The following is a 12,668-nucleotide window of genomic DNA, read 5'->3' on the forward strand; positions in this document are numbered from 1 at the left end:
GAGAAGTGGGGAGCATATTGTGGAGAGAATGTTTTTCAGACAGCATGATGTTTGTGTGTGTTTTCCATGGGTGTGACTATATTCATCTCTCTGTGTGCATGTTATGTGGGAGGTGTGTGTGTGTGTGTGTGTGTGTGTGTGTGTGTGTGTGCATTGTTATGTGGGGGTGATCATGGGAAAAAAAAGAGGGAAGGGGCGGGGCCTTGAAAGGACAAAGCCAAAGATGGAATGAAATCCAGGGGGGAACCTCTAGGGCTTTAGGTGGATTTAGAGCAAAAACAACCGGAAAAAGGAAACTGGCGAAAAGAGGAAATAGAAATAACTCAGAGCTGCCCTAGGCCATCTCAGGGATAGGAGGCTGCTTCCTCCATTTCTGGGAGGGTCTAGTTCCCTATCCTCTTTTTTTAACTGAGTCTAGTTATTTTTCAGTCATGGGCTCTGGTGCCTCCAGAGTTGGCAGGGAAAGGGATTGGAGTTGTTTGGAGTTGTGTCACAGTTATAGTCACAGGAATGATCAACTCTGAAGAGATCTTTCTCAGAGAGCTTTAAAAAGCGAGGGGGGGTGGAGAGGAGATCCAATTCAGCAAAATTAATGAACATGTCTGCTGTGTCCTCCTATTTTTGTAATGAAAGGGAAGTGGTTTGACAGGGGTTGATTGCTACTGTCTAAATCCCACCCTATGTAAAAGGCCTAACACCTCTTTTCCATGTCCCCCAAACACGGTCTTGTGCTCTGCCTCTATTCACAGAGTCTTGTCCCCCTATTCCTAAAGGATATCACCTCCTCCAAATCACAAATTTTGAATACTCTTCCCCCACAGGACCTAGTTCTTTACCCTACTCCCCCTTCCCTTCACAAAGTCTGTCTCTCCCTCCTCCTTTTTAAGGTTTAGTCCTAGGGGTCTCAGTCATGGGTATATGGCAGAATGTGGTCCCTGTCATTTTATTTCCTTGGTTCTAAGGGATGATGGTTGTCAGGGCTGAATGCCACCTTCTCATCCCACCCCCCCCAGCCAGCCTAAGACTACTGAGTATCTCTTGCCAGATATGAATTGTCAAATGTCAGATGCAAAGGCACAATATTGAAGACTCTAGTCTTCTTCTTCTGGAGTGGCACATCTCAGAAGAAGGCTCCCCTATGGGAATTCTCTGCCACATTTGTGCCTTTGTCATGATTAGGGGTGGAGAGGATTTGCACTGGAATGGTACCACATCTATAGAATATCACATGCCATGAAAATGTAATCTAGGCTGGGTAAGTCTCTGAGGTAGGGGACAGAAATTTAACTACCCATCCCCTCTTTTCTCTAGGACTTGGAGTTACAATCAGAGTCTCAGGCCCTTTTTAAAGATCTTCACCTTTAAATTAATGGGAGGGCAGAGTAAGGGCTAGATAATGTCAAGCAAAGAGTAATCTCATGTTTATTTTTGTGGGGGGACATTGTTGGCCATTCTACTACAGGTTAATCCTCTGATTATGCTCAGGGATAATCAAGTGTGTTTGCATTCTGTGTACAGATGATGAATTCTATAGTACCCTCCTTTAGTGGTCTCAGAGTGAGAACAAGAATAGTTTCTCCTTCTACTGTACTCAGCAGGGGTCCTTTAAATTAGGTTCCAATAAAGAAACTAACCTTTGGGGATGAACTGGATGACTAATTGTTTTCTTTTTCTTTTTCTTTTTTTTTCTGGATGATGGGAAGAACTATCTGTGACATTGTATGATGATATTTCCTTCCTCTCTCCGGGGGAGAGATAGGGACAGAGTTTAATTAGTGAATGAGTCAGTGGGGAATATATGGGTGGAGAGTGAGAGATGGACACCTAGAACCCTCCCCATTGACTAATATTTGATGCATTTTTCTACATTAGACAAATGAGTGTTGTCTGGGGCTTTTGCTAGGATGATGATGATATGTGTATTTTTATTGCCCAACATATGACCTGAAGTTGGCTGGATAACCCACAGAGTTAGTCTATTAGTATATATGGGAAGATGATTATTGAACTGGTTAATTGAAGATGATTAATGAACAGGTTCTAAAACAGGTAGCTCTGTGGTGCAGTGGATAAAGCACTGGGCTTGGAGTCAGAAAAACATATTCCTGAGTTCAAATCCAGCCTTAGACACTTAGGCTAGCAGTATGACCCTGATGTGGGAAAGATTCCTCTAGATTCTCACCCCCTCCTATTGAATGTAATTACCCTTTAACTCACAAATCCTGGTCCCTTTGAATTCCAATAGAAGATCCAGACCTGTCCCAGCCCCACCCGGATCTGAGCCAACTTTGGGGCTACACCCAAAAGCCCCTCGACCTAAAGCTATTATAAAAGGGCCATACTGGGAACTCTCTTTGCAGAGATTCCAAACATGCTAGCCATGTGAGGACCCTCTGTCCACTGGACCCTCTGTCCGATGCCCTTCTTATCTCTACTTTTGTCTATACTTTAACCTTGCTTATCCAATAATAAACCTCTTTTATCAATCTAGCTCTCGGGCCAATAAATGCCTTTATTGGGGACTCATGCTGCTACTAGACCTTATTTACCGCAGTATCCTTGCGCTGAATCCAAGGGGGTTGCAGGGGAGCTCTGTTTGACTCCCTGTACCCCAAACCTGCCACTAGACCTCAACTAAATCCTAATTTCATTTAGGTACCCCAAATCTAGACCTCAACAATCCTAGGCAAGTGCCTTAATCCTGTATGCATCTGAATCCTCATCTAAACTGGAGAAAGAAATGACAAGTCAATCCAGTATCTTTGCCAAGAAAATCTCCAAAAGGGGTCAAAAAGAGTTGGTGACAACTGAAAAATGATTGAACAACAATTGAACTTTGAATTGAGTTGGAGGAAGAGGATGGATTAGATTATATAGCGATCAGTGACCTTAAACTGCTCTCTGACTCCAATGTACTTCCCTCTCCCACTTAATATTTTATTTTTCTCAATTACCTGTAAAAATAATTTTCAACATTCATTTTTGTAAGATATTGAATTCCAAATTTTTCTCCCTTTCCTCCCCCCACCCCAAGATAGCAAGCAATCCAATATAAACTATACGTGTATAATCATGTTAAAACATATTTCCATATTAGTCATGTTTTGAAAGAAGAAAGAAGAGCAAAAGGGGAAAACCATGAGAAAGGAAAAAAATTTAAAAAGTGAAAATAATATGCTTCAATTTGCATATCTGCATCAATTTAAACTTCATAGTCCTTTCTCTGGATTTGTGTGGCATTCTCCATCACAAGATGGAATTGGAATTTTCCTGAATCACTGTTCCAATACACTTTTAAAAAAAAAATAGTGTTTTATTTTCAAAATACGTGTAAAGATAGTTTTCAGCATTCACCCTTGCAAATCCTTGGGTTCCAAATTTTTCTCCCTCCCTTTCCCCTATCCTCTCCCCTAGACAGCAAATAATCCAATATAGGGTAAACCTGCAATTCTTCTAAACATATTTTAACATTTATCATGCTGCACAAGAAAAATTATCTCCAAAAGGACAAAAAATGAAAAAGGAAAAAAGGGAAGCAAAAAACAATAAAAAAAGATGAAAATACTATGTTGTGATCCACATTCAGTCCCAACAATCCTGTTTCTGGATGCAGATGGTTCTTTCCATAACAAGTCTACTGGAACTGACCTAAATCACTTCTCCAGTGCACTTTTAAAGAAACACTAGTATTTTAGAAGATTGGGGAGCTACATGGAACTACAAATGTCTGAAGGACCTGAATTCACTATTCAGGTGAATGATGTGAATAGTGTAAATAGAACAAAACATAGTATCAATAATGAATTATTAATAAGAAATGACATGAAAGCTGTCATCAAGGACATCTGTATGTTATCAGAAAAAAGAGACAAACATAAATGGACATCTCATAGGCTTATGTTAATTATGTAGAAAATATTAAAAAGCTCAGAGGAAGATCTCCACTCATTGGGTGAACTCTATAGAGGATTTCTAGGAGGATGTAGATGAGGATTACACAGAATGAAACAACATGAATAGACAAAGTATTTATTTATAAAGCATTTATAAAGTTCTTACTATATGCCAGGGATTGTGCTGCTATAGTTGTACAAAGAAAAGCAAGCAAGGAAATCTCTGACTAAAGGAGACTTCTATTTTAGTGGGGGAAGACAATCTATAGGGGGAGATGGAGAGCAGGGGGCATGGTGCTATTCTTCAATTAAAATGATTTGGAGCTAGTGTTGAGGAAATGAGATAGAGGGTCCTGGGCAAGGAAGGCAGTGGTTTACTTGTTGGAGCCCTGTGGGGTCCACTGGTCATAGTCCAAGTTTACAGTTTAGAAATACTGGAGATGAAGGTTGAAGGAGAAGCAACATGATTCAGAGCTGGTAAAAGAAAAATGAGTTGCCATCTACATTGTTAAAGAGAATACCCACATCAGTGAGATTATTGATCCATTCTTCAATATCTAAAAGGGCTGAGGTGAGTAAAGTGCTTTGTAAAGAAGCATAGTCTTTAACACTAGTGAACCTGAGGCTGAGGCTGGTAGATTGCTTGAACTGAGTTATGGTAGAGTTAATGTTGACTTGGTGGCGTTAACCAGGCCAGGTTAGAATGGAATAGGTAAGATTTCAGACCCATGAGATTGGGCCTGTGAGAAGCTGCAGCATTTCCAGGTTGGGAGAGATAGAGAGACTCTTCCTCCCTATCCCCCTTAAACTTCAAAACATAAATACAAATACACAAAAAAATTCCAAAAATCGCCTAAAAACTAAAAATGAGTTTTTGTGGTTATTATCATACATGCTTAAATATCAGAAATATTGATTGATGCTTCTGTGCTTTCCTTTGTAGTCAAATCCTCTGTAAAACATTTGTAACCTGAACTGTGTGGAGAAGGGTCAACTGAAAGAAAAAGATAGAATGCTTTTGGAGAGAATGTGTCTTAAGATGGTGGCAATAGTACAAACTAATTACAAGGCAGACAAAGATGGGGTTTGGCTCAGGGAGCTCATGTACAAAGTAGCTGGCTAGGAAGACAGATTAGTGCTCAGGACTGGTACCCAGATCTGAAGAGTAGTGATTACACAGAGAAAAGCTTTGACTTAGGAATAGTTTTCTGTAGGGATAAGTTCTTCCCTTTATAAGATGGAGTGCACCAATTTATAAATGGTCAAAGGATATGAACAGACAATTTTCAGATGAACAAATTAAAACATTTCTAGTCATATGAAAAAATTCTCTAAATCACTATTGATCAGAGAAATGCAAATTAAGACAACTCCGAGATACCACTACACACTTCTCAGATTGGCTAAGGTGACAGGAAAAGGTAACGATGAATGTTGGAGGAGATGTGGGAAAATTGGGACACTGATACATTGTTGGTGGAGTTGTGAACTAATCTAACTATTATGGAAAGCATTATGTAACTATGCCTAAAGAGCTACCAAATTGTACATAGCCTTTGATCCAGCAGAATTTCTACTGGGCCTGTATCCCAAAGAAATCATAAAAAGGAAAAAAGACCCACATGTGCAAAAAATGTTTGTGGCAGCTCTTTCTGTAGTGGCAGTAAATTGGAAACTGAGTGGATGCTCATCAATTGGAGAATAGCTGAATAAGTTATGGTGTCTGAATGTTATGGAACATTATTATTCTGTAAGAAATGACCAGCAGGATGATTTCAGAAGGAGACACCCGAACTGATGCTAAGTGAAGTGAGTAAAACTAAGTGAAAATTGTACACAACAACAAGATTATGTGATGATCAATTCTGATGGGCGTGGCTCTTTTCAACAATGAGGTGATTCAGGCCAGATCCAATGGTCTTGTGATGAAGAGAGCCTTCTACATCCAGAGAGAGAACTGTGGGAACTGAGTGGGGAATCACAACATAGCATTTTCACTTTGTTTTGTTATTTGCTTTCATTTTGTTTTCTTATTTTTTTCATTTATGATCTGATTTTTCTTGTGCAGCATGATAATTGTGGAAATGTGTATAGAAGAATTACACATATTTAACCTATATTGGACTATTTGCTGTTAAGAAAGGGTGGAGGGAAGGGAGGGAAAAAATGTAGAACACAAGGTTTTGCAAGGGTGAAGGTTGAAAAGTATCTATGCAGATATTTTGAAAATAAAAAGCTTTTAAAAAAAAGATGGAGTGCTTCAGTGAGCCTAAGGCCAAGGCTTCTCTCACCATAGTTTCTCCTGTTATTCTCTTGGATCATGGGTTAGGAAAGGATGGGAAGGAATCTCAACATTGCCTCACCACTTGCACCACTTGAGTGTCTTCTCTTCCCTATACTAGGGGATGCTTCAATTTCTCCCTTGGAGCAGCTTCTATATGGGAGAGCTCGAATATTTCCTCTATCACTCAGATGTGTGCTTGTTTGTATGTGTGTGGTGAAGCTCAAATAATTGTCTGTGGGTTGAGAGGTTGTATTCCTACTCTACGAATTTAGAGAACATTATCCCCAGGAGGGGAATACAGTGGTGGAGTGAGAATAGGTCAATCTTAGCATGTCTCCTTCAGGAGTCACTGCTGGATTTCTTTTAGACTTCAGGTTTGTGCCCCTGAATTTGGCCTGAAGCTGTTCAACAGCTGTCTGCAGCTGCAACCCTCCCCCCAAAGCTGCCCTCACATCTGGCCAGGCCCTGTTCTGCCAGGGACCCTCACTTCCCTCCCAGCTCCTGACTGAGATCAAAAGCTGAGTGGGGGTTACCACCCTCTCCCCACAATCCTAAAAGGTTCAAACAGAAACCACAGGGTCTCAGGGGGCCCTGAGGAGGCCTCGAGATCAGAGGCTTTGTGTTGTATTGGACATATGTTGGCAGGAATTGGGGCTAGGGCACTTTGGGGAGGGGCACAGAGATGAAATCCGGTCCCACATGTGACTGAGCCCTTGAACCCTTATGATTCTGGAGATGAGGTGGTGGTAGCCAGAGTGAAGAGGGAGATTAGGGGGATCAATTGCTTACTGAGATGGCATTCTACATATTCTCCTTCTCCCATTCTCTTGGGTTTCTTTTTGTAGGATCTCAAGGGATTCCTTACTCCACTTGTTCCTATTCTTGGAGGGTGGAACAGAGCCTCTGATTGGGAGTGGGGTGGGGATAGTGGTGTGAGAAAGCATGTCTGATGGGTCCTTTTGGGGGAAGAAGAATATATAAGTCTATCTCCAAATTTCTGATATGAGGATATAGGGTTTTCTACCTAGCCTTTTTCTGTTTTTCTTGACTCCATATTTTATGTGTATGTGTGTACATATGCATGCATGTATTATGTATGGGGATGGTTCTTTGAAATAGGACTCCTGTTTTCCTTTGCTATCAGATGCTCCTATTCTTTTAATCTAGGGATGTTTAATTTTCACCTGCTATAATGGGCTGAAACTCTTGAAGCTCTCATTGCACTGAGGTCCCAAGACTTGAGGCTGATGAGCAATTGGACGATACTCTGTTAATATATGCTTGGAGAAAAAATGGCCCTGCTTGCTCTCTGTGCAAGTTGGGTGTGTTGTACAAGGAGATTGCAGATGATCTGGTAGGTGGGATAAGAGAAGCAGAGGCACTGCTGGCCGGGTTCGTGTTGCAATTGCTCTCACTTTGTATCGCCATTCCCCTTCACCTCCACAAAGAATAAAGATCAAGCATTCTCCCTTATTCTGACTCAGGCTGATTTTAATATACTCTAGGTGCTAAATGTGGTCATCACAACCTGCTAGCATACATGTATATAGTAACTTCAACAGACCTCTGTCTTGATCCTTAAACCTTCAGTTATCTCAGGATAGAGGTTATTTTCCCAAAACTTTCTTCTAGTATATTATACTTCAGTGTGTATGTATTTAATGCTACCAGGTATGAATTAAAGGCAAGGTCCTTAAGGAAGCCTTTTTGGATCTCTTAGTTTAATTTAATGCCTCCTGGTTGAGAAGTCTTTACTATTATGTTACAATCAATGTCCTCTATTTAGCTTTAATTTCAGCTCCTTTCTTTTTGGAGAGAGGAGCTTGTGAAGATTTTGAGTTTGTGGACAACTTTCCAAAGATTTTAGCTTCTCCCAGGTGACTTTTAACTCCAACCTGAGCCTTTCATCTTACATTCTTTTCTAAACCTTCTCTGATCACTGAACCTCATAGTCTACACCCAATCTGGGCAGTAGAGATCTCTCACTTTCTTGGCCCCTAAGTTTATTTGATTTCCTGGGCTGAGAAATCTGCTATACACCAAGCCTGATTACCTGTTCCTCTATCTCTGTCACTCTAAATACTTTTTGTTGTCTATACTCTTAACAAAAGATTGTATTTCTAGAGTTCATTCCCAAGGGCAAAGAGAACATGTGAATTCAGAAAAAATAATCTAGGAAACAATATTTAAATGTTCAAATCAATTAAACAATCAAATATTTATTAAGAAACTAGAGTGTTCCCAGATAATTCCAATACACTTTAGATAGACAATGCCATCTGCATACAGAAAAAGAACTATGAAGATTGAATGCTATGTTCATTTCTTTTTTCTGTTTTTTTTCCCTCTCCTATGGTTTTTCCTTTTTGTTCTGATTTTTTCTCCCAACATGATTCATAAAGAAATGTGTATTAAAAAAGTTAATATATATGCATAACCCAGAAAAATAAAATAAAGGAAAAAATAACAAAGAAAAAAAGAAACTATAGTGTGCCAGAAAAATACCCAGTCCCAGATTAGTTAGTACTTAAACATCCTATATATATTCTCTAGATTGGGTTTAGCCTATTTCTAGGTTTGACCATGTCCCATAGACAATGGTGTCTCCCATCCCAAAGATAGCTTAAATTTATTGGTCTATTACATCATTCCATTTAACTCTTCAGCTACTTAGGAAATTTCCTCATTGCATGATGGATTTAGGGATGTTCTTTATAAATTCCCATTTATTACTTACTATCTAGATTCCTCTTCAATCCCAGAAATTTCAAGAGAAAATGAGAAGATATACAATAAGCACAGATAATGCTCTTTTTACCACAGTTCAGAATAGGAAAATTCAGAACACGTCATTCTCAAAGCTCACAAAAACCATTTCATTACATCCTAGAATGTCTCTAGATTTTCATTTTTCTAGACTGACTTTTGGGAAACCCTTAAGTGCAGGAAACAAGCTCTTTCCCAATTGACCCATTCTTGGCCCCTTTATTTTATTTTTATTTTTTGCTGAGGTGATTGGGGTTAAGTGACTTGCCCAGGGTCATGTAGGTTGGAAGTATTAAATATCTGAGGTCAGATTTGAACTCAGGTCCTCCTGACTCCAGGGTGCATTGGATAGAGCACCACCTAGCTTCCCTGGGTCTTTTATTTTAAATGGGTACATGGTTCAGGTATGTGACTATAAATCCATGTAGAAGGAGAGCTTAGAACTACAACAGATGGAATGATTCAAGGAAACTCTTGCTTCTAATAACTCTTGTGACAGGATTCCTGCTTTGGAGGATGAGGGAAGACCTAGTTTATCTATACTAGCTATTCCTAGGAGGAAGTCCATGCACTGTACATGCAAGGGAAGTCTGAGTCCCAGGCCTGGGGTCTACAAGACAGCACCCACCCAGAAGCATGCTTGGTCCAGAATAACTATGCAGTGTGGAGTCTCCAAGGGCCAAAACACCTAAATATTAAGAGTGTTTAGGCTGAGCACGGGAAGAGGAAATGCAGAGCAGTGGCAGCCTTGAGATCAGCTATATAGGGCCAGTGATGACTGCCAGTTGGTTGCTACAATTGGAATGAATGTTTAAACGTCTGGCACATACTTCAGTAGAGAGCATGGGCTGGTTAAGGTTAAGGTCAAGGAGGCATCCGGATGGATTCTAGGAAGGAGTGACTGGTTACCCAGAAGTGGCTGGTTCTTTCCTCTAGGGCTACAGGCCTAGCTAGGGATTATCTGAGGAATCCCCAAGGTCTCATGAAATCTGATGCTCCATATGCTCTTGTTCCTGGAGTTCTACTCCTCTCTCCCCAGGCAGAAGTAAGGCCCCCTGTCCCAGTGCGTGATACAGAAAATTAGCTATGGAGTTCTGTATTTGGTAATGAAGACCGTTGGAAACTTCAGATCTTTCCCCAGTGAGGAGGGAGAAGCAATGATCTCCATTCTGGTACAAAGTCCTTCCTGCTGTTCCTGGATTTCTGAAGGCCTCAGGGAGCCCTTGTACTGCCCTGAAGTGGAAGCTAATCAGGGAACTGTGTTGGTTCCCCAATTTCCAAGAAGCCAGACATTGGACTGAAAATTTAGAAATCTGGGTAAGATTGATTTTAGGCAATTCTGAAGTATATTTCTTTGATAATTTGAGACAAATATATAATAATTAACTTCCAACTCCTCCTTGAAACTCTTCATATTTATGGCATCCAAATCCACAGAGGGCTGCTGAATGAAGGTTCAGCATAAACATGGCTAGGAGTAGGGAAGGGAAGAGATCTCAGAACCCCATTAAAAAGGAGTTTGGGGGTTTTAACGAGCTCATTCAGAGAGTCTGACTGGGCTAGACACAGCAGAGTCAAAGGGGACAAAATCCAGAAGTTTATAACCAACAACTATACCAAAGACAGAGACATGAAGAGATAGAGAACTAGATATACTGAGAAATGGAGAGATAGAGAGACTATAAACCAGAGACAAAAGCAGATTAGTGGAGAGATGGAGACAAGCAATGTAACATGGACAGCAATGGAGAAATAGGGGAGAGGGAGGGCAAGCCTGGAGGGGTTCTTGGTTAGGCCCAGTTGTGTAACTTTCCGCATGTTGAAGCTCTGGGACCCCCCATGTGCTGAGCTGAGGGAGAGAGAAGCTGGAGGCTTTGAAGGCTGTTCTCCCCACTCCCGTTCTCATGGCCTCTAGCTTTGTAGCCACTGAGCCTTTGATGGGATGAGGCAGGAACATCTGGAAAGAGGAGGACTTAGGCAAACACAATTCCCTAGACTCAAGAAACAAAAAAGTTAATCCTGATTTTGCCACTTGTGTGTTCCCCCACCCTGCTGCTCCCCTCCCAGCTGCCTCCTTGACTAGGGTTTCATCTTCCTCCCTCACCCACCCCCTGGGGTCCCATTCCTTCCTGCCTCAGCCGAGTTCCCAGGGTGGCAGAAAAGGGAGGGATGCCCATAATAACGGGCTCAGAGGAGGGCCATCCTCCTCTTGACTTGGAGACCAGCTGCCCCCATGCAGTTGGCTTGCTATCATTGGATTTGGTTTCCTGGAATCTCTATTTTTGCAGCGCTGCTTCTACCTTATCCTGGCTCTGGGTTTCTATTAATCTTCCACATTTGATACAACTATCTTACTTCAACAGGAATGCTTATTGCCAGTCTCATCTGAAGAATGCCCGAGGCAATGGGAGTAGGAATAATAGAGGTGTTGGAGGCAAGGAGGAATATAGGGGAGATGGTGGGAAGTCTTGTGGGTTTCTGAGGGGGTAAACTGGAATTATGGGGAGGTGATGAGGGTGGCTGGAGTTTATATAAGGAAATGATAAAGGATATGATTAAATTTGGGGAAGAGATGGAGATGATAGATGGAACAGCGATAAGGAAATATCATAGGAGATAAGGTGGCAAACAAGATTGTTAGTGCAATGGATAGTGGCAACAGTCTCTGTGTCTGACTCTGGAAAAATGTAATATATGAATATAAATGATTGATTATGAGTATTACTGCATAAACCAGAGCTTAACCTGACATAAGTAAACAAGAAATGCTTGTTGCTTGATTAACAAGGTATTAGTTGGTCAGTCTGAAAATGCTAAAGTCAGTGTTTGTTTCTGAGGTGAAAGTCAGGTCAAGTTCTGTTGGTGCTGTGCCTATGGTTGTTCAAGGCCAGGTCGGGATTTGTCCTGCATCAATAGTAATGAAATAAGGGTCAGGTTTAGATTAGGCAGGCAGCTAGGTCACTCAGAGGAATGTCAGGTCTGGAGTCAGGAAGGCTCCTCTTCCTGAGTTCAAATCCAGCTTCAAATACTTTCTGGCTATGTGACCCTGGCAAGTCACTTAACCCTATTTACCTCAATTTCTTCATCTGTGAAATGAGCTGGCGGAGAAAATGGCAGTATAACATTCCAGTACCTTTGACAAGAAAACCTTAAATGGCATCATGGGCACTTGAATATGATTGAGGAAAGACTGAACAACACAGACCTATAAAGCCAGGCCAATGGATCTGTAAGATCCCAAGAATATTCTGCTTGGTCAGTAATTACCATCACCCACAGAAAGCACCCATGCTTTTCTTCTACATCTTGCCATACCTGGAAACTTTTTCTACTCATACCCACAGGTGCTATAAAGTTGAGCAGAACACATCTTGGGATATTTTGGCCTCCCTTGCCTCCCTTGACCATCATACGGGGATCTCTTTGTTCTCAAAAACCTGAAATGCTGTTCAGTCTCCCTGTGCTAGTTCTGTTCTCCTCTCTCCTTGTGCACAGTTTGCATACTGGACCTCAAATTCAGTGCCTTATTATCTGTGCCCTTTGTTTCCATCTGGACTTTTAGACACTGGCTGAATTTTGCTGGCTTAGACTTTGAAAGCAGCCTGACACTTCTTCCCCTTTCTCCTCGTTATATCGGTTTCATCTTCTGTAGCCACACTACTCCTATTCCTTTTAGATGTGGTGGTTCTGCCCTGTTTGTCCATACGGACCATATGCTGTGTCCT

The sequence above is a fragment of the Antechinus flavipes genome, chromosome 2, assembly GCF_016432865.1.
Source record: "Antechinus flavipes isolate AdamAnt ecotype Samford, QLD, Australia chromosome 2, AdamAnt_v2, whole genome shotgun sequence".
In the NCBI taxonomy this organism is placed as follows: domain Eukaryota; kingdom Metazoa; phylum Chordata; class Mammalia; order Dasyuromorphia; family Dasyuridae; genus Antechinus; species Antechinus flavipes.